At 42.8% G+C, this 23,815-nt stretch overlaps 1 pseudogene; it reads right to left on the bottom strand.

Annotated features, from left to right (window-relative positions):
- Nucleotides 1-2,478: 2,478 nt before the first annotated feature.
- LOC139538245 (uncharacterized) lies at nt 2,479-21,133 on the bottom strand (annotated as a pseudogene).
- Nucleotides 21,134-23,815: the final 2,682 nt, after the last annotated feature.

The following is a 23,815-nucleotide window of genomic DNA, read 5'->3' as shown; positions in this document are numbered from 1 at the left end:
TATTACTCCAGTGCCTAGCTTCCCTACACTGGCTTCCTGTTAAGGCAAGGGCTGATTTCAAGGTTTTACTGTTAACCTACAAAGCGTTACATGGGCTTGCTCCTACCTATCTTTCTGAGTTGGTCCTGCCGTACATACCTACACGTACGCTACGGTCACAAGACGCAGGACTCCTAATTGTCCCTAGAATTTCTAAGCAAACAGCTGGAGGCAGGGCTTTCTCCTATAGATCTCCATTTTTATGGAATGGTCTGCCTACCCATGTGAGAGACGTAGACTCGGTCTCAACCTTTAAGTCTTTACTGACGACTCATCTCTTCAGTAGGTAATATGATTGAGTGTAGTCTGGCCCAGGAGTGTGAAGGTGAACGGAAAGGCTCTGGAGCAACGAACCACCCTTGCTGTCTCTGCCTGGCCGGTTCCCCTCGCTCCACTGGGATTCTCTACCTCTAAGCCTATTACAGGGGCTGAGTCACTGGCTTACTGGTGCTCTTTCATGCCGTCCCTATGAGGGGTGCGTCACTTGAGTGGGTTGAGTCACTGACGTGATCTTCCTGTCTGGGTTGGCGCCCCCCCTTGGTTTGTGCCGTGGCGGAGATCTTTGTGGGCTATACCTTGCCTTGTCTCAGGATGGTAAGTTGGTGGTTGAAGCTTTCCCTCTAGTGGTGTGGGGGCTGTGCTTTGGCAAAGTGGGTGGGGTTATATCCTTCCTGTTTGGCCCTGTCCGGGGGTATCATCGGATGGGGCCACAGTGTCTCCTGACCCCTCCTGTCTCAGCATCCAGTATTTATGCTACAGTAGTTAATGTGTCGGGGGGCTAGGGTCAGTTTGTTATATCTGGAGTATTTCTCCTGTCTTATCCGGTGTCCTGTGTGAATTTAAGTATGCTCTCTCTAATTCTCTCCTTCTCTCTCTCTTTCTTTCTCTCTCTCGGAGGACCTGAGCCCTAGGACCATGCGTCAGGACTACCTGGCATGATGACTCCTTGCTGTCCCCAGTCCACCTGGCCTTGCTGCTGCTCCAGTTTCAACTGTTCTGCTTGCGGCTATGGAACCCTGACCTGTTCACCGGACGTGCTAAAAAAGCCAACTGACATTTACTCCTGAGGTGCTGACTTGCTGCACCCTCGATAACTACTGTGATTATTATTATTTGACCATGCTGGTCATTTATGAACATTTGAACATCTTGGCCATGTTCTGTTATAACCTCCACCCGGCACAGCCAGAAGAGGCCTGGCCACCCCTCATAGCCTGGTTCCTCTCTAGGTTTCTTCCTAGGTTTTGGCCTTTCTAGGGAGTTTTTCCTAGCCACCGTGCTTCTACACCTGCATTGCTTGCTGTTTGGGGTTTTATGCTGGGTTTCTGTACAGAACTTTGAGATATCAGCTGATGTACGAAGGGCTATATAAATACATTTGATTTGATTTGTTTCTGTCTGCGCGATGCGTGGAGAAACCAGCTGGCTGTACCGACTCCGATAGCGTGTCTCGAGTGAGCCATGTTTCCGTGAAGCAAAGAACGTTACAGTCTCTTATGTCTCTCTGGAATGCTACCCTTGCTTGGATTTTATCTACCTTGTTGTCAAGAGACGACATAGGCGAGTAGTATGCTCGGGAGTGGTGCGCAATGTGCCTGTCTCCGGAGCCTGACCAGAAGACCGCTTCGTCTGCCCCTTTTACGGCGTCGTTGTTTTGGTTCGCCGGCTGGGATCCGATCCATTTTCCTGGGTGGTGGGAAAAACAGAGGATCCGCTTCGGGAAAATCGTATTCCTGGTCGTAATGTTGGTGAGTTGACGTTGCTCTTATATCCAATAGTTCCTCCCCACTGTATGTAATAAAACCTAAGATTACCTGGGGTAACTAAGAAATAACACGTAAAAAAACAAAATACTGCATAGTTTCCTAGGAACGCAAAGCGAGGCGGCCATTCTGTCGGCACCGGAAGGCAGCAGTGTGTGCTTTCGTGGTGGCAGAGGGCCGGGAAGGGAGAATCTTCTTAGATTCAAGAGCTTGTGATATTAGGTAGTATGAGGGGCAATTTGTTACATTTACAAGAAATAAAAGGTAACATCACCAATCACAAATGGCAGGTGCTCGAGCACACTTACAGTCCTATCTGTGCACGTGCATGTTGCAGATAAAAACTGTCAGACCTGTAGCGATTGCTATAATGTCAATCGACAGTTTTGGATTCTTCAACATCTGTCACCATTAGTATCATTATAGAAGAGAATACATGTGCATTAGAGTAATAATAATATGATGCAATAATTAAATCCCTGTTCAAGAACTATATACCGTAAAAAAAATTATACAAATTACAAACATTTCAGTTATTTGGTCAGTCAATCACACTGAAGAAGAAAAAAAGCAATGTTTTTGCTTATCAGATATGTACTTATTTGATATTGCAGCTCAGGGCGTGCACAGACCTTTAGGCCCGGTGGTGACCCCCCCTCTGCAAAAAGTAATTTGATCAAACTTCTTTCAGGAGAAGGCCATAGTGGCGCAGGGAACTCTCCACAATCTTCTTCTGCATGGCATCAGAAGTCCCAGAAGGAATAGGAATCAGCCAGTAATCCACACGGGCAGTAACCTTCCTTTCATTTGGGTTGATCCGGTTCTGCAGGACAATTTTGTAGGTTTTCCCTGTTTTGTTTGACTGGAAGATGTCAGCATAGAGAGCAGCTTCTTGTAAATGTGGAGTTGACTAAACTCCTCTCCCGTAAAGCTCCCGGTCACCAGCTTTGTAGTGAGAGCTGATGATGCCTTTAGCTCAAGTGAAACTGGTCCTGTGATAGGAGACTGGCCACTCTCCTGGAGCAGTGTGACATCGCCACCCGTCAGGTCCTAGCCACACATTCCCTTCTGGATACTTATCAAGAACCTTGATTGCAATTCGGTTCCATCCATACAGGCGTGCATATGTCTCACCACCTCTGTCACAAAGCATTGGGTCAGACATATGACTGAAATCAAAATCAAACCTTGGGTCAAAAAAAACATTTTCATCCACAAGCAGCTCTTTTCGAATAGCTGAATTAGTGTCCTCTGTGGTGGAGCACAAGCTGTTCAAGATCTGCCATATCACAATAAATGTTTTTACTGTGAGTAAATTGACTGTATCAAGTAAAGGTTTCTCAGGGTTCTGCAAGGTAAACTCTGATAAAGGCTTTACATTAGCCCCCAAAAGATGAGACATTGCCTCAAAGACAACGTCTCTGTCCATATTGTTCTTGTTCGGTTGTAGTGTAGCTATCAGCTCGGTTTTAGTGAATCAGTCTATCTTGCCAAGCAGTATGAAAAGTGTTCACCTTACTCTGCTTTATAAGAATGTTCTCTCCCCATTCTGAAATCATTCACAGACTTTACCTTTCATATATAGTCAGGACAGGAACATGTGACCTGGCTTTTACTGATAAGGAAGCAATGGTAATAGGCACAAAGTTATTTTCCTTTGATCACAAACTGTAGAGCAAACCGTTTTACAGAATTACTTTCACTTTCAATTTAAATATAGCTTTCCCCGTAAATGCTTTACACAATTCCAAGAAATTACCACATCTCTGAATTTGCACTGTCATGGTAGGATCATGATGAATGGCTTTGTTCATGTGGTAAATAGTACACACGCCCAAACATCAATATCAGACAAACACACTTCATGTCAATGTCAATGACAACACATACATCAGCTCTGAAAACAAAGACATGCTCAGGTTCTTCTCAAAATTCTCTGTATCATTACAGTTATATTTATATTACCTGTGTGTGTCAAACAGATTTTCATATGAGGGTGCAGTGAGTTACCCAATGGGTTGGACAATATTCTTCTCAAATCAAGTCAAATGTTATTGTTTACATACATATATTTAACAGGTGTTATTCCGGGTGTGGCGAAATGCTTGTGTTCCTAGCTCTAACAGTGCAGTAGTACAGTAGTAAAATAATGGAATTAAGAAATATATACATATTAGGATGAGCAATGTCGGAGTGGCATTGACTAACATACAGTAGAATAGAATACAGTATATACAAATGAGATGAGTAAAGCAGTATGTAGACATTATTAAAGTGACTAGTGTTCCATTATTAAAGTGGCCAGTGACTCCAAGTCTATGTATATAGGGCAGCAGCCTCTAAGGTGCAGGGTTGATTAACCGGGTGGTAGCCTGCTAGAGAATGATCTTTAAAAAAACGTATTATCTTAAATTTATCTTTAAAAAACATATACAATTTTTTTTTTATCAGCCAATGTTCTGTGGTTCACACAATGGAAAATTAAAATACTTTATTATCTACAAATTGAAAGAGCATGGGATGATGGAGAGAAAAAAAATCATGCAGTTTGAGTCCATGTGGCAGAAAGTGATATGGGCGCTGGAGAAATTGGTGGGGGCTAGTGGGTCTGGACAGGTGTGATGTGGTGATGTTTGAAAGATGTGGTCATTTGTTTGTGTTTGTTTTGTGTTGTCTGTAACAGACAAAATCAAATCTTATCTTCTTTGGGGTAGGGGGCAGTATTTTCACGTCCGGATGAAAAGTGTGCCCAGAGTAAACTGCCTGCTCTTCAGGCCCAGATCCTAGGATATGCATATTATTAGTAGCTTTGGATAGAAAACACTCTGAGGTTTCTAAACCTGTTTGAATGATGTCTGTGAGTATAACATAACTCATATGGCAGTCAAAAACCTGAGAAAAAATCCAACCAGGAAGTGGGAAATCTGAGGTTTGTAGGTTTTCAACTCTTTGCTTATCCAAGATACAGTGGAAATGGGATCATGTTGCACTTCGTAAGGCTTCCATTAGATGTCAACAGTCTATAGAACCTTGTTTGATGCTTCCACTGTGAAGTGGAGGCGAATGAGAGGAGATTGCGTAAGGTCTCTCCCAGAGTGCCACGAGCTGACCATGCGCTGACCATGCGCGTTCATGTGAGAGTTAGCTGCGTTCCATCGCATTTCTGAAGACAAAGGAATTCTCCGGTTGGAACATTATTGAAGATTTATGTTAAAAACATCCTAAAGATTGATTCAATACATCGTTTGACATGTTTCTACGGACTGTAACGGAACTTTTTGGACTTTTCGTCCGTACTTTCCGCTGGACTTGCACGCGCGTCGTGAGTTTAGATTGTGTACTGAACGAGCGAACAACAAGGAGGAATTTGGACATAAATGATGGACATTATCGAACAAAACAAACATTTATTGTGGAACTGGGATTCCTGGGAGTGCATTCTGATGAAGATCATCAAAGGTAAGTGAATGTTTATAATGTTATTTCTGACTTCTGTTGACTGCACAACATGGCGGATATCTCTTTGGGTTGATTTGTCGTCTGAGCGCCGTACTCAGATTATTGCATGGTTTGCTTTTTCCGTAAAGTTTTTTTTAAATCTGACAAAGCGGTTGCATTAAGGAGAAGTGGATCTAAAATTCCATGCATAACAGTTGTATCTTTTAGCACTGTTTATTATGAGTATTTCTGTAAATTGATGTGTCTCTCTGCAAAATCACCGGATGTTTTGGAACTACTGAACATAACGCGCCAATGTAAACTCAGATTTTTGGATATAAATATGAACTTTACCGAACAAAACATACAGTACATGTATTGTGTAACATGAAGTCCTATGAGTGTAATCTGATGAAGATCATCAAAGGTTAGTGATTCATTTTATCTCTATTTCTGCTTTTTGTGACTCCTCTCTTTGGCTGGAAAAATGGCAGTGTTTTTCTGTGACTCTGACCTAACATAATCGTTTGATTTGCTTTCGTCGTAAAGCCTTTTTGAAATCGGACACTGTGGCTGGATTTACAACAAGTGTATCTTTAAAATGGTGTAAAATACATGTATCTTTGAGGAATTTTAATTATGGGATTTCTGTTGTTTTGAATTTGATGCCCTGCAGTTTCACTGGCTGTTGACAAGGTGAGACGCTACCGTCCCACATACCGTAGAGAGGTTATAAAAATATAATGGGGAGACTTTCTCTGACTGTAAACACTGTTCATTCAGATCTAAAATGTATGTGATTTAAAATGTATGTGAGTCTCTCTCAGACAAAGGAAATGGAGTGCATGAGGAATAATTCAGTATGCTAGACATTCTCACATCCATCTCAATAAGGTGATGCATTAGATACCAGTCTCTGTCTCGGGACCACATTTTGAGTGTCTCGGTCTTGTTTCGGTGTACATTTGTACTTGGGTCTTGACTCGGACAGTGAGGACTCGTAATTTCTCCCCGAGACCAGCAGAGTAAAAAACTCATAAAATCGCTTCGCCAGGTCAAATATATACACTCCTTTCTTGAAACATGAATACCTAAACAGTCTTTATATCTATTATAGACATGTTTATGCAGTGGCGAACCTATTATGCAGCAACGGTAATATCAGCGCACTCATGTAGGACACTACACTTTTGTATAACACAAATGGCCATTGGTGTAGTGGAGGCTATATGCAGGAATAAGCCACATTTGTTTCAGTGGGCATTGCGTCTAGTCACTTCTTAAAATCCCCACTGATAAATATCAAAGTAGTGTAGTGGAGGTATACCATTTATCAATAATGTAGTACAATAGAGAAATCATGCGCAAAGAAGGCAACACAATCGCAAAGCACGGGAAATATATTCACATGCACGTATGGGGGGGGGGGGGGGGGAGTTAGGATGATTCTAAGGGCCTGTGACTGACAGGGGCCCTACATTTTCTTTAGAACATTAGGTAAAAAAAAATCGATATTAAATTATGTCTACATGGGTAGACAGACCATTCCATAAAGATGGAGTTCCATAGGAGAAAGCCCTGCCTCCAGCTGTTTGCTTAGAAATTCTAGGGACAATTAGGAGGCCTGCGTCTTGTGACCGTAGCGTACGTGTAGGTATGTACGGCAGGACCATCTCGGAAAGATCGGTAGGAGCAAGCCCATGTAATGCTTTGTAGGTTAAATTCCCCATGTCACACCCTGACCTAACCAAAATAATAAAGAAAACAAAGATAACTAAGGCCAGGGCGTGACAGTATCCCCCCCCAAAGGTGCGGACTCCATTCCGCAAAACCTGACACAGAAGGGGAGGTTCCGGGTGGGCCTTCTTACGGCGGTGGCTCGGGTGCGGGACGTGGACCCCACTCCACCATAGTCATTACCCGCTTTGGTGGCGCCTCTGGAACGGGGACCCTCGCAGCGGGTCCCGGACTGAAGACCATTGTAGAGAGCGCCACTGGACTGAGGGCCGCCTCTGAACTGAGGGTCAGCTCCGGACTGAGGGGCAGCTCCGGACTGAGGGGCAGCTCCGGACTGAGGGGCAGCTCCGGACTGAGGGGCAGCTCCGGACTGAGGGGCATCTCCGGACTGAGGGGCAGCTCCGGACTGAGGGGCAGCTCCGGACTGAGGGGCAGCTCCGGACTGAGGGGCAGCTCCGGACTGAGGGGTAGCGCCGGACTCAGGGGTAGCTCCGGACTGAGGGGTAGCTCCGGACTGAGGGCTAGCTCAGGACTGAGGGGTAACTCAGGACTGAGGGGCATCTCCGGACTGAGGGGCATCTCCGGACTGAAAGGCAACAAAACGAACGTGAAGCTATATACGAAAAGTGCAGACACAGGCAACTTACACATAGACAATAACCCACGAAATCCCTAAAGAATATGGCTGCCTGAATATGGTTCCCAATCAGAGACAATGATAAACAGCTGCCTCTAATTGAGAACCAATCTAGGCAACCATAGACATACAAACACCTAGACTAGAAAACACCCCATAAACATACAAAAACCCCGAGACAAGACAAAACACAAAAATCCCCCATGTCACACCCTGACCTAACCAAAATAATAAAGAAAACAAAGATAACTAAGGCCAGGGCGTGACATGGTTAATGCAACCGCTGTGTCAGATTTCAAAAAAGCTTTACGGCAAAAGCACAATATTCAATAATCTGAGAACAGCGTTCAGCCACAAAAGCAAGCCATACAGTTATCCGCTAAATTGTGGAGTCAACAAAAGTCATAAATAGCATTATAAATCTTCACTTACTGATCTTCGTCGGAATGCAAAGTCACGAAGCGCTTTCACTAAAAGCAGACGAAATGTCAAAAAGTTCCATAACAGTCAGTAGAAACATGTCAAACGATGTATTGAATCAATCTTTAGGATGTTTTTAACATAAATCTTCAATAATGTTCCAACCGGAGAATTCCTTTGTCTTCAGAAATGCGATGGAACAGAGCTCGCTCTCACATGAACGCGCATGGTCAGAGCATGGTCAGCTCATGGCAGACCTTACTCATTCCCCTCTCCTTCGGCCCCACTTCACAGTAGAAGCATCAGACAAGGTTCTAAAGACTGTTGACGTCTAGTGGAAGCCGTAGGAAGTGCAAACTGACCCATATCCCACTGTGTATTCGATAGGCGATGAGTTGAAAACCTACAAACCTCAGATTTCCCACTTCCTGGTCGGATTTTTTTCTCAGGTTTTTGCCTGCCATATGAGTTCTGTTATACTCACAGACATCATTCAAACAGTTTTAGAAACGTCAGAGTGTTTTCTATCCAATACTAATAATAACATGCATATATTAGCAACTGGGACTGAGGAGCAGGCCGTTTAGTCTGGGCACCTCTGGGCACCTTTTCATCCAAGCTACTCAACACTGCCCCTGCAGCCATAAGAAGTTAAGACCAGTGTCTGGCCCCCTTACTCCAAAAGGGAACTGTCTCTCCCTGGTACGGCATAGAATAGAACCATTAGCTCATGTTCTCTGGAATGCTCTTTAGGTTTTATCACCCAAAGACATCGTAAATCTCCTCTGTCAGTGCTATCTCATAGAGGCCCATCCTCAGTGGAACACACACACGCAATAGTTAACAGAATTCTCTATTCTGTCGAATGTAACAACTATTATAATGTAATACAAGCATTATAACATAATCTTACAAGCATTATAACATAATCTTGCAATTTTCCACGACAATATTAAAGTCACCAAAAATTTGAATATTATGACTACAAGGTCCGATAGGAATTCAGGGAACTCAGTGAGGAACACTGTATATGGCCCAGGAGGCCTGTAAACAGTAGCTATAAAAAGTGATTGGGTAGGCTGCATAGATTTCATGACTAGAAGCTCAAAAGATGAAAAAGTCGTATTTTTGTTTGTTGTAAATTGACATTTGCTATCGTAAATGTTAGCAACACCTCCGCCTTTGTGGGATGCACGGGGGATATGGTCACTATGTGTAACCAGGAGGTGAGGCCTCATTTAACACAGTAAATTCATCAGGCTTAAGCTATGTTTCAGTCAGGCCAATCACATCAAGATTATGATCAGTGATTAGTTCATTGACTATAACTACCTTGGAAGTGAGGGATCTAACATTAAGTAGGCCTATTTTGAGATGTGAGGTATCACGATCTCTTTCAATAATGGCAGGAATGGAGGAGGTCTTTATTCTAGTGAGATTGCTAAAGCGAACCCCGCCATGTTTAGTTTTGCCCAATCTAGGTTGAGGCACAGACACAGTCTCAATGGGGATAGCTGAGCTGACTACACTGACTGTGCTAGTGGCCGACTCCACTAAGCTGGCAGGCTGGCTAACAGCCTGCTGCCTGGCCTGCACCCTATTTCATTGTGGAGCTAGGGGAGTTAGAGCCCTGTCTATGTTCGTAGATAAGATTGGAGCACCCCTCCACCTAGGATGGAGTCCGTCACTCCTCAACAGGCAAGGCTTGGTCCTGTTTGTGGGTGAGTCCCAGAAAGAAAGCCAATTATCCACAAATGCTATCTTTTAGGAGGGGCAGAAAACAGTTTTCAACCAGCGATTGAGTTGTGAGACTGCTGTAGAGCTCATCACTCCCCCTAACTGGGAGGGGGCCAGAGACAATTACTCGATGCCAACACATCTTTCTAGCTGATTTACACGCTGAAGCTATGTTGCGCTTGGTGACCTCTGACTGTTTCATCCTAACATTGTTGGTGCCGACGTGGATAACAATATCTCTATACTCTCTACGCTCGCCAGTTTTAGCTTTAGCCAGCACCATCTTCAGATTAGCCTTAACGTCGGTAGCCCTGCCCCCTGGTAAACAGTGTATGCTCGCTGGATGATTTGTTTTAAGTCTAATACTGCGGGTAATGGAGTCGCCAATGACTAGGGTTTTCAATTTGTCAGAGCTAATGGTGGGAGCATTCGGCGTCTCAGACCCCGTAACGGGAGGAGTAGAGACCAGAGAAGGCTCGGCCTCTGACTCCGACTCGCTGCTTAATGGGGAGAACCGGTTGAAAGTTTCTGTCGGCTGAATGAGCGACTCCGGTTGAGCATTCCTACAGCATTTCCCTCCAGAAGCCATGTGTAACGGCTGTTGGAAGGAGAGGACCAAGGTGCAGCGTGGTACGTGTCCATATTTATTAAATGAACACTGAAAATAACAAAACTAACAAAGATAACGACCGAAACAGTTCTGGCTGGTGCAGACACACAACAGGAAACAACTACTCACAAACACAGGTGGGAACAGGCTACCTAAGTATGGTTCTCAATCAGAGACAACGATTGACAGCTGCCTCTGATTGGGAACCATACCAGGCCAAACACATAGAAAAGGACAACATAGAACAAAACATAGAATGCCCACCCCAACTCACGCCCTGACCAAACCAAAATAGAGACATAACAAAGGAACTAAGGTCAGTGCGTGACACCATGAGAAAGTTGTCCGGCTGCGGGGACCGTGCGAGGGGATTTATACTAACGTTACTATCTGTACTTACTGGTGGCACAGACACTGTTTCATCCTTTCCTACACTGAAATTACCCTTGCCCAACGATTGCGTCTGAAGCTGGGCTTGCAGCAAAGCTATCCTCGCCGTAAGGCGATCATTCTCCTGTATATTATGTTAATGTTACTACTTAGCTTCGGCTGTTGGAAGTCCTGACGAACCATGTCCAGATAAAACGTCCGGAGTGAAAAAGTTGAGTGAGGGAAAAACTACAAATATAAACGGTAATTAAAAAGTAAAAACCGTAAAGTTGTCAGGTAGCAAGTAAGGTTGGCAACAAAAGGTGCAGCAGCACGTAAACAAGTCTGCAAGTTGTGACTGGAAATGTTACACTATGTTCATTTTCCAGATCTCCAGTGTACTAATGTATACAAACCAAGTACTGAAAAAGTTTGGTTCGAAGTCTTGGTTAGTAGACTATTTGTGATGCGCAGTTTAGTCATCATGTGCTGTTTGCACCAAGGGCTGGTAATGGGGAGAAAGGCACAACCTGGCCCACCCAATCAGATTGACAGGCCCACTCCACTACACCATCCAAAAATATATATGTTTTGATTTTTCCCAGACCTTCAAAATGGTCTGCTGATGTGGTTGTGGACTTGGAACATACCGTTGAAGTCAGAAGTTTACATACACCTTAGCCAAATACATTTAAACTCAGTTTTTCACAATTCCTGACATTTAATCCTAGTAAAAATTCTCTGTCTTAGGTCAATTAGAATCACCACTTTATTTTAAGAATGTGAAATGCCAGAATAATAGTAGAGAGAATGATTTATTTCAGCTTTTATTTCTTTCATCACATTCGCAGTGGGTCAGAAGTTTACATACACTCAATTAGTATTTGGTAGCATTGCCTTTAAATTGTTTAACTTGGGTCAAATGTTTTGGGTAGCCTTCCACAAGCATCCCACAATAAGTTGGGTGAATTTTGGCCCATTCGTCCTGACAGAGCTGGTGTAACTGAGTCAGGTTTCTAGGCCTCCTTGCTCACACACACTTTTTCAGTTCTGCCCACAAATTTTCTACAGGATTGAGGTCAGGGCTTTGTTATGGCCACTCCAATACCTTGACTTTGTTGTCCTTAAGCCATTTTGTCACAACTTTGGAAGTATGCTTGGGGTCATTGTTCATTTGGAAGACCCATTTGCGACCAAGCTTTAACTTCCTGACTGATGTCTTGAGATGTTGCTTCAATATATCCACATAATTTCACATTTAGCACACAAAGTAATCGATGACCTTAAGTTTAAATGCGACAATGTTTCACACACAATTTATTTTCAAGGAGGTGGCTAACAACAGCATGTGAGCTCCAATAAAAAACACAGTTCCACTCACCAGATGATCATTTTAAACAAACCTTTCCTGCAGTCAATTACCAAAATATAGATACACTTTGGCCTCATGGCTGGAATGTTATTCATATTTTTCGTAATTTCATAATATTTATTTCTATTTTTATTTCACCTTTATTTAACCAGATAGGCTATTTGAGATCAAGCAGTTCGACACATACAACAACACAGAGTTACACGTGGAATAAACAAACATACAATCAATAATACAGTCGAAAAATCTATATAAAGCATGTGCAAATGAAGTAGGATAAGAGAGGTAAGGCAATAGATAGGCCATGGTGGCGAAGGAATTACAATTCCAGGTGACTACCTCATGAAGCTGGTTGAGAGAATGCCAAGAGAGAATGCCAAGAGTGTGCAAAGCTGTCATCAAGGCAAAGGGTGGCTATTTGAAGAATCTCTAATCTATTTTGATTTGTTTAACCCTTTTTTGGTTACTACATGATTCCATATGTGTTATTTCATAGTTTTGATGTCTTCACTATTATTCTACAATGTAGAAAATAGTCAAAATAAAGTGTGTCCAAACTTTTGACTGGCACTGTGTATAAAGTGTTATACTGGGAAGCAAACTCAAAATTGAATACATTTAAACTCTATATTTTGCATGGTACATGTGTGTTTTTTGAACCAAGAAAATCCCAAAACAACAGGAACATGGGGGGGAATCAATTAATCAATTATCAGATTAACAGGAACAGTGCTGTGGGTGCATGAACAGTTTGAATTGAGGTGTGTTCCGCCTCATTCATTCACATAAAAGTAGTCATTTTCACTTTTGCGGACCAATTAATTTTTTGGACATTTCTGACACGGACAAAATTCCCCAAACACTTCCCAATTGTTAGTGCAGTTCAAGTCTGCAGACATTTGCCCATCTCCCGTCTTGCACACACGTGTTCACATTTTCAGTCTGTTGCCTGCATCGCAGTCATAGTTGTTTTCGTTACCAATAATAACTTTGGAGATGTGTGCGCTTCTATCAAAGTAAGTGCCTTTATTACGTTATAATAGTCTCTGCATGTCTGTTATGTCGTTTCTACTGTAGCATAATATTTTTGTTTATATTCCTTATAACCGCGGACACGCGAGGTAACGTTACTCATTTCATAACCTTTATGGTGTTATACTCAATGCTTAGGTAGCTAGCTAGCTACATTATTCTATTAGCTCTGGAAAACAATGCTAATTGCGTCAGAAGTATTGGCATGTTGTATTTTGAAGCTACCCTGGAAAATGTTTTAAATATCTTCTTATACCACTTGGTCGTTTTCTGAGTGCATTCCACAAAGCTTTTTATCATCTCCGCCTTATCCACTGTCCTCATTTTGGGGTTATAGTCAAGCACGCAGTCTGGTTGGATTTTTCTCTTTCCCGTCAGGTGGTCCACCTTCACTGTGGCCGACATGGTTGCTGTATGGACAGTGGAGAGGACATGGATGTCTCGTTTGTCATGCCACTTTACTGACAGCTGTTGACATTTCTTATTTTGTATAACGGGTCATTTAGGATGGCAGTAGAATTGTTGATGCAGTCTTGGGAAAAGAGTGTGGCAAAGAAGGGAGTTGCAAACATGGGATCTGTGCTCCAGTATTCTCTTATGGAGATCTTCTTTACTATCCCCATGAGAAGGACTGTCACCAGGAAGGTATACATTTCACAAATTGTGGTTGTCCCCCCCACTCCTGCCTCTTTCTTCTCCTGTAGCTCCAAGGCATAGCGATTGGTCTTTGCTATGTCTCCCACCAGCTCCTCTGTCAGAAACAACTTGAAGCACTCTGCCTCAGATGGAAATGACAAGGGGCGTTGCGCTCCAGACTGGGACTCATCAAAGCAAACAGCAGGGCCAGGAGGGGTGAAACAGCAGGGCCAGGAGGGGTGAAATGGCTGGCAGCCTTCCAGCTACCACAGAACTCCTGTACTTCATCAATTGTCGGTCTGCTTCCATCACCACCAGCATCTTCAAAGGGAACTGGGACTTTGTCAGTGGTCAAGGGGTCCTCAGATTCAGGGTTCTCAATTGCTGGGGGGCAGCTCTCACTGTCAGAATCTGATTCCTGACTCAGACTCATTGTCAGATTTTATTTAAATCTCAAGTATTTCTGCATTTGTGAGTTGTCTCCTTTTGAAAGACATTGCTAATGCTACAGCTTAGTTCACTAGCTACATACATAAACAACAACACTGAATGGCTCAGAGTGAGAGGTTACGTGATTGACTGCCTGAACGCGCCATTTGTATCAATAAATCACTATCAGAAAATGTTTTGTGTGGTAATTATTTATATATTTACTGTATTATTCTCATGTTTTTCAATTACCGGTGATGAATCATCCATTCCGATTATTGCATAGATTGTAATGGGCACATAGTGTGTGTGTGTAAAATACATTTTTGAAGGTTGTAAAGATTATGATGAGCTACGCTAATTCCAGCTATGTGTGTGGAGCCATGTTGATTACCATACAATGCATTCTGGGTTTCACGTAATCGTCTGTCGGACCAAAGATGCTATAACAAAATGAGGTGAGTAAGGGTTCACTCATTTTTTGAGAACTTCAGGAAGTGAATGGTGGAATGTGAACAACACATCCCTTCAACATGCATACTATAAACAGACCAAACTCATCTTGTCTTCTCTTATCTGTGGTTTCTGTGAGGAAAAAAAGCATGGCTGCACGCTGAAACTAATCATCGTTGGATTACTTTCGATTTCTAGAAAGTGTTCTACTCAATTTTGATCAACGGTGAGCTCACCCATGGTGTGATTAATAATACATAGTAATTGCTATTAGCTAATTCATATTGTAGTTTATGTCAGCTGAGAGTTAGAAAATATGACCAATTGTGTTGCTTCAATCTTTCCTCAGTTAGCGCTAGGACAAATGTAGCCTACATTTTTCCGGTTAGGATGATTGTGTTATGCTATAGATACTTCTGTGAATATCTGAACATTGCATCCAAAAATAAACTGCTCACATTCTGGACATAACTTTGTAAGGACTGTGTTTGTGTAAATAGTTTCTGAAAAAAAGTGTGGCCAGCTCAAATGTTGATTGTTGCGTCATTCGAAACTGGCCGTTCTAAATAAGCGTTCTAATCACACGGGTGTGATCGTACGCTTCGCTTCAGGGACCACTGTAGAACGATCACACCCGTGTGATGGTACGTGTGAAAGGGTTAAGTAGTTAAATAAAGGTAAATAAGTTGTACTTTACTATTAATATTTTTGATTACTTTTACTTCACTACATTCCTAAAGAAAATTATGTAAATTTTACTCCATACATTTTCTCTGCCACTCAAAAGTACTCTCTAAACAGCATATGGAACTTAAATAACCAGGTGAACAGAGAGGGTAATTAACACAGGTGAACAGAGAGGGTAATTAACACAGGTGAACAGAGAGGGTAATTAACACAGGTGAAAACAATAAGAAATAATCATGGTAAACTGGAAAACTAGAAAACAAGGTAAGGGTGCCCTCCAGCAGTAACCAAAGGAACAACAGGCACAGAGAAACAGCAAGCAGAGGTAAGGGTAAATCTAGAACTTTTACTAAGATCCTCAGAAAACAAGGCGATAAACACGAACACACAAAACAAACATGAGCCTAAAACTAAACAAACAAGGGTGCAGGCAAACTGAGGAACTTAAATAACCAGGTGCACAGAGAGGGTATGTTGTTCAACAAAATGTTCTGCTGAGTGTTGTTCTTTTGGTTACTGCTGGAGGGCACCCTTACCTTGTTTTCCAGTTTACCATGATTATTTCTTATTGTTTTCACCTGTGTTAATTACCCTCTCTGTTCACCTGGTTATTTAAGTTCCATATGCTGTTTAGAGAGTACTTTTGAGTGGCAGAGAAAATGTATGGAGTAAAATTTACATAATTTTCTTTAGGAATGTAGTGAAGTAAAAGTAATCAAAAATATTAATAGTAAAGTACAACTTATTTACCTTTATTTAACTACTTAACCCTTTCACACGTACCATCACACGGGTGTGATGCACCCTTGTTTGTTTAGTTTTAGGCTCATGTTTGTTTTGTGTGTTCGTGTTTATCGCCTTGTTTTCTGAGGATCTTAGTAAAAGTTCTAGATTTACCCTTACCTCTGCTTGCTGTGTTTCTCTGTGCCTAGGTCTGTGTTCGTACTAGCATTATTGTCACACCCATTCAATAATTATATACCGTAAAAAGAAATATCTAAATGAAGTAACAAATTACAGACCTATTAATGTTATTTGGTCAGTCAATCACACTGAAAGAAAAAATAAGCAGAGCATTGTTATTGCTTATCAGAAATGTACTTATCTGATATTGCAGCTCAGGGCCGTGCACAGACCTTTAGGTGCTCAAAGTGAAGAATCATAATTATCTGCTTCTCCTGTAACCAATTATTATTTTTTTTCATAGAATAGGCCTTTATGTTCTCCAAAAACGATTTAACCAATTTTACAAAGAGAAATCAGGTCAGACAAAGAGGGGTCGTGGGGCTATCAGCTGATCATTGCGAATATAGCTAGTAGATTATGTAAATCAGATAGCTAGTTAGCTATGCTGTCAAAACAATCTAACTGGTCTTAACTTGATTTGCATTTATTTTGTGGCTGATCTCCGCATTTTATTTTAAAAAGTCAAATTGTTCACTGACAACAACGCGCAGCTCAAAAGTACTACTCAAATCTCACCACCACGCCTGTAGCCTATCCCTTGCATGCAGCCAGAACAAGTGCAGCAGAGCATGCTCTCATGGTGGGGGACCGAGAATCTTCTAAGATTCAAGAGCATGTGATATTGGCTAGGATGATGGGAAATTTGTTACATTTACAGAATAAAAAATAAACATAAAATATATTCAGGAGGAGGGCACTTTTTTTTATAGGATGGCCAAATGGCAGGTGCTCGAGTACCCTACCCTGTTGTAGATTAAAACTGTCAGATCCATAGTGATTGTTATACTGTAAATCCACATTTTGGATTCTTTAACATCTTTCAGGAGAAGGCCATACGGGCGCAGGGAACTCTCCACAATCTTCCCATTAGGAATAGGAATCAGCCAGTAATCCCCTCTGCCACAAATCTTTATTTTATTTGGGTGGATCCGATTCTGCAGGACAATTTTGTAGGTTTTCCCTGTTTTGTTTGACTGGAAGATGTCAGCATAGAGAGCAGCTTCTTGTAAATGTGGAGTTGACTAAACTCCTCTCCCGTAAAGCTCCCGGTCTCCAGCTTTGTAGTGAGAGCTGATGATGCCTTTAGCTCAAGTGAAACTGGTCCTGTGATAGGAGACTGGCCACTCTCCTGGAGCAGTGTGAAATCGCCACCCGTCAGGTCCTAGCCACACATTCCCTTCTGGATACTTATCAAGAACCTTGATTGCAATTCGGTTCCATCCATACAGGCGTGCATATGTCTCACCACCTCTGTCACAAAGCATTGGGTCAGACATATGACTGAAATCAAAATCAAACCTTGGGTCAAAAAAAACATTTTCATCCACAAGCAGCTCTTTTCGAATAGCTGAATTAGTGTCCTCTGTGGTGGAGCACAAGCTGTTCAAGATCTGCCATATCACAATAAATGTTTTTACTGTGAGTAAATTGACTGTATCAGGTAAAGGTTTCTCAGGGTTCTGCAAGGTAAACTCTGATAAAGGCTTTACATTAGCCCCCAAAAGATGAGACATTGCCTCAAAGACAACGTCTCTGTCCATATTGTTCTTGTTCGGTTGTAGTGTAGCTATCAGCTCGGTTTTAGTGAATCAGTCTATCTTGTCAAAAAAGTGTTCACCTTACTCTGATTTATAATAATGTCCTTTCCCCATTCTGAAATCATTCACAGACTTTAATTTTCAATTTAAATATAGTTTTTCCCATAAATGCTTAACACAATTCCTAGAAATGATCACATCTCTGAGTTTGCAATGTCATGCCCCCCTCCCATACACACATAAACATACAAAAACAGTCTCTCCCCCTTCTCTCCTCCACTCACACCTCTCTCTGTCACCAATACCACATCATCTGTATTCCTAAACACCCCCCTCCTTTACTCCCCTCCTGCATTCCCCCCTCCCATCTCTCCCCGGTTCTCCTCGTCTCTCAACCCCCCAACAGAGAGGAAGTGAAGGTCCTCCAACAACCTTTTTCAAACAGCCTCTCAGTCCCTCAGTTTTCCACTTAATGACCCCACAGCCACATAAACAGGATGCCGAATTACAAATAACAAATGTTCAGCAATCATAGAGGGCTGTGCAATCACTGTGAAAGCAACGCAGCTCACTGGAGAAAAAAGAGGCAAATTGAAATGGCGTGAAGATGGGAGATTTTCCACACTCACACTTTCTCCCATATGCAGTCACACAGACACTCATACACGCACGCAGGCACACACTCGCTCGGCGCCTGTTTTTGGAAGTATGAGGGAGAAGAGAAAGCAGATGGAGATGCTAAATTGGTATTCAGTTTGTAAGTGTAAGATAGAGAGTGTGTGTGTGTGCATGTGAGTGTGCGTGTGTGATTTAGCTGTTGTGAGCCATCTGTTGAGAGAAAGAGATGGCGTCTTCAGAATGCTTAGAATAGATGAGGATGCTCTTTCTCTGCAATCACTTACCCAATCTAGCAGCTTTATACACTTTACCATGTTTAAAATGGAGCACTATTAACATTAAATGGCAGAGAATTATAGTCATTATCTCACATACACACAGGGAAAGTGTTCAAGAATGCAGGTGGAAGAACTTGATAAATGCACCAATACGCACATACATTATGCACGTCAAAACACAGATAAACACACACATCCATGCAAACATGCACACAGAGTACAGGGTATCACAGGAACTCTGGTCATCTTAGTTCTTTCTCCATGACTAAAACAGTTAACTGCTGTTAATAGACTGGCAGATGTACTAATTACAGTACATCACCATTGATTTGTTATTATCTTGTAGATTGTGAAAAAACAATTACGGAGGTTGCAACACATGCATTTTCCCTCAGTGAGAGGTGAGCTGGAAGCAATAGCAAAGAGATACATTTCAAGCTAAGAATACAGAGCATTCGAAAAGTAATCAGACCCCTTACCCTTTTCCACATTTTGTTACGTTACAGCCTTATTCTAAAATAGATCTTTAAAAATGTATCACTTCACAATACCCCATGATGATGAAGTGAAAACAGGTTTTTAGACATTTTTGCAAATGAATAAAAAATAAAAAATGAAATAACTTATGTAAATAACTATTCAAACCCTTTGCTAGGAGACTCAAAATTGAACTCGGGTGCATCCTATTTCAATTGATTATCCTTGAGATGTTTCTACAACTTCATTGGAGTCCACCTGTGGAAAATTCAATCGATTTGAAATTATTTGGAAAGGCACACACCTGTCTATATAAGGTACTAAGTTGACAGTGCATGTCAGAGCAAAAACCAAGCCATGAGTTCGAAGGAATTGTCTGTAGAGCTCAGAGACAGGATTCTGTCAAGGCTCAGATCTGGGGAAGGGTACCAAAAAATGTCTGCAGAATTGAAGGTCCCCAATAACACAGTGGCCTCCATCATGATTAAATTAGAGAAGTTTGGACCACCAAGACTAGAGCTGGCCGCCCGGCCAAACTGAGCAATCAGGGGAGAAGGGCATTGGTCAGGGAGGTGACCAAGAACCTGATGGTCACTCTGACAGAGCTCCAGAGTGCCTCTGTGGAGATGGGGGAACCTTCCAGAAGGACAACCATCTCTGCAGAACTTCACCAATCAGGCCTATATGGTAGAGTGGCCAGACAGAAGCCATTCCTCAGTAAAAGGCACATGACAGCCCGCTTGGAGTTTGTCTAAAGGCACCTAAAGGACTATCAGACCATGAGAAACAAGATTCTCTGTTCTGATGAAACCAAGATGGAACTCTTTGGCCTAAATGCCAAGTGCCACGTCTGGAGGAAACCTGGAACCATCCCAAGGGTGAAGCATGGTGGTGGCAGCATCATGCAGTAAGGATGTTTTTCAGCGGCAGGGACTGGGAGACTAGTCAGGATAAAATGAGAGATGAACGGAGCAAAGGACAGAGAGATCCTTGATGAAAACCTGCTCCAGATCGCTCAGGACGTCAGACTGGGGCGAAGGTTCACCTTCCAACAGGATAACAACCCTAAGCACACAGCCAAAACAACGCAGGAGTGGCTTCGGGAAAAGTCTCTGAATGTCCTTGAGTGGCCCAGCCAGAGCCCGGACTTGAACCCGATCGAAAATCTCTGGAGAGACCTGAAAATTTCTGTGCAGCGACGCTCCCCATCCACCCTGACAGAGCTTGGATCTGCAGAGAAGAATGGGAGAAATTCCCCAAATACAGGTGTGCCAAGCTTGTAGCGTCATACCCAAGAAAACTCAAGTCTGTAATCACTGCCCAAGGTGCTTCAACAAAATACTGAGTAAATAGTCGGAATACTTATGTAAATGTAATATTTCAGCTTTTTTTATTATCAATTTGCAAAAAATTCAAAAAAAACTGTTTTTGTGTGTAGATTGATGAGGGGATAAAAATATTTAATACATTTTAGAATAAGGCTGTAACATAACACAATGAGGAAAAAGTCAAGGGGTCAATGCAATAGGCCGGGTAGCAATTCTGTTCAGCAATCTTATGGTTGGGGGGTAGAAGCTGTTCACCCTCTGTAGCGATCGAGGGCGGTGCAGTTGTCATAACAAGCGGTGATACCAGCCAGTCAAGACACTCTCAATGGTGCAGCTGTAGAACGTTTTGAGGATCTGAGGGGCCATGCCATATCTTTTCAACCTCCAACCTCCTGTCGCGCCTTCTTCATGACTGTGCCGGTGTGATCCTTGGTGATGTGGACACCGAGGAACTGTCCCGCCCTCTCCACTTTGAGGGAGAGGTTGTTGACCTGGCACCACACTGCCAAGTCGCTGACCGCCTCCCTGTAGGCTGTCTCATTGTCATTGGTGATCAGGCCTACCACCATTGTGTCATCAGCAAACTTGATGATGGTGTTGGAGTCGTGCGTGGCCTCACAGTCGTGAGTGAACAGGGAATACAGAAGGGTACTAAGCACACACCCCTGAGGTGCTCCTTTGTTGAGGGTCAGTGTGGCAGTTGTGTTATTACCCTCACCACCTGGGGGCAGCCTGTCAGAAAGTCCAGGATCCAGTTGCAGAGTGAGGTATTCAGTCCCAGGGTCACAAGCTTGGTGATGAGTTTGGAGGGGACTATGGTATTGAACGCTGAGCTGTAGTCAATGAACAGCCTTCTCACATAGGTAATCCTCTTGTCCAGGTGTAAGCGAGCAATGTGGAGTGCAATAGAGATTGCATCATCTGTGGATTTTTGGAGGGGGAATGCAAATTGGAGTGGGTCCAGGGTGTCTGGGATGATGGTGTTGATAAGTGCCATGACCAGCCTTTCAAAGCATTTTATGGTTACAGATATGAGTGCTACGGGATGATAGTTGTTTAGTCAAGTTACCTTTGAGTTCTTAGGAACAGGGACAATGGTGGTCTGCTTTGAAACATGTTGAAAATGTCAGTGAAAACACTTGCCAGCTGGTCTGCACATGCACTCTGGTATTCCGTCTGGGGCAGCAGCCTTGCGAGTGTTAACCTGTTTAAAAGTGTTACTCACATCGGCCACAGAGAGTGAGATCACACAGTCTTTCTAGGACAGCAGTGGCTCTCATGCCAGGCTCAATGTTGTTTGCCTCGAAAAAAGCATTTGTCTGGGACGCTTGCATCTCTGGGCAATTTACGGCTGGGTTTTCCTTTGTAATCCGTAATAGTCTGCAAACCCTGCCACATCTTACAAGCGTCTGAGCCGGCATAGTAGAACTCTATCTTAGTCCTATATTGACCTTTTCCATGTTTGATGACTCGTCGGTGGTCGTAGCGAGCTTTCTTGTAAACGCTTAGTTGTAGCGGGCTTTCTTGTCAGCGTCCATGTCCATGTCCTGTTCCTTGAAAGCTGTAGCTCTAGCCTAGAGCCCAGTGTGGATATTGCTTGGAATCCATGGATTTTGGTTAGGCTACATACATACGATCAATGTGGGGATGATGTCGTTGATGCACTTATTGATGCAGCCATGACTGATGTGGTAAACTCCTCAATTTTATTGGAATAATCCCTGAACATACTCCAGTATGTACTTGCGAAGCAGTCTTGTAGCCTAGCGTCCACTTCGTCGGACCACTTCCGTACTGAACGTGTCATTGGTACTTCCTGTTTGAGTTTTTGCTTGTAAACAGGAAACAGGATGATGGAGTCATGTTCTGATTTGCTGAAGGGAGGGTGAGGGAGAGCCTTCTATGCTGAGAAATACAGTACATGAGCCTAGGCCTATACTAGTGATATAAGCCTACTACAACCTCTGCCAGGAGGAATACACCTTTATGGCACATGAGGTAGTGGACTTATATGGGTAGCTGGTTCAAGCTCTGACTGCTGCTCCACAGTCACTATACTATTACTGATTATGCCACAGTAGCATCTCTAAACAGTCCTCCTCTATTTTCCCTATACCGAACATGTGCAATCAACTCATCCCCCCAGTCCTTGCACTCACCCAACTCTTCAACAGACTCAGTAGAGCTCTCCACTTCACTATAATACAGTCAGTGAGTTCTGTCTCTGAGTCTCTGTCACCACACTACTCTGACTGATAGATTGTCAGTGAGAGAGACAGATCTTTCCAACCTACAGAAACAGATGCTGTCTGAGCATGTGTACATGTGTACTGAGCTGTGACGGGCTGACCTCTGTGTAACCGGTAGTGTGTGACAGCGTTGTGACAGTGTTTACCCTGGGACTGTCACTGTTGTACTGATATCTGATCACATCATCATAACATTGTAAAGCCACCATGCAGAGTGGGTTCCCTGTGACAAGACTAGGTGGACCTGATGACTGCTCAAAAGGACCAGTGTGTGTGTGTTTGTGTGTGCGTGTTTGTGTGTGTATGTGTGTGTGTGTGTGCTGACACTGATGTGACACATACCGTGTTTGGTGATGTATTACATTTGTGTATGTATGCAGCATTGCAGTTCAATCAAATAAAATCAGATAAAAGTTTATTGGTTAAAATTGCGTACACGGTTTTGCAGATGTTTATAGCAGGTGCAATGAAATGCATACGTTACTAGCTCCTAACATGCAGTAAAATGTCAAACACAAATAATCATAACATAAATCAAGAAATGTCGGAACTAATCCAATTAAAAACCCAAATAGCAATGTAACAGTAATCCAAATGCAATCTATACGTATATACACCGGATTAATTTACACAAGATATACTAAGAATGGTATGTACAGCAGTAGATATATTAGAGTGAGCTATGTCAAGAGTCCAGTATATAAATAAATATGCAGTGTTTATAAACATTGTAACTAAAATGCAATGTAGTAAAAATATTAGAATGAGCCATGTCGAAAAAGCAGTATTTAAATAAGCAGTACAGCCACCCGAGTGGCGCAGCGGTCTAAGGCACTGCATCGCAGTGCTAGAGACGTCACTACAGACTCAGTTGTTTCACAACTGGCTGTGATCGTCAGTCCCATAGGGCGGTGAACAATTGGCCCAGCGTCGTCCGGGTTACGGAAGGATTTGGCCGGGGAGGGGCTTTACTTGGCTCATCGCGCACTAGCGACTCCTTGT

Source organism: Salvelinus alpinus, chromosome 14 (genome assembly GCF_045679555.1).
Source record: "Salvelinus alpinus chromosome 14, SLU_Salpinus.1, whole genome shotgun sequence".
Lineage (NCBI taxonomy): Eukaryota > Metazoa > Chordata > Actinopteri > Salmoniformes > Salmonidae > Salvelinus > Salvelinus alpinus.
Note: the sequence above shows the minus strand (reverse complement) of the source record. Positions and strands in the feature narration are given on the sequence as shown.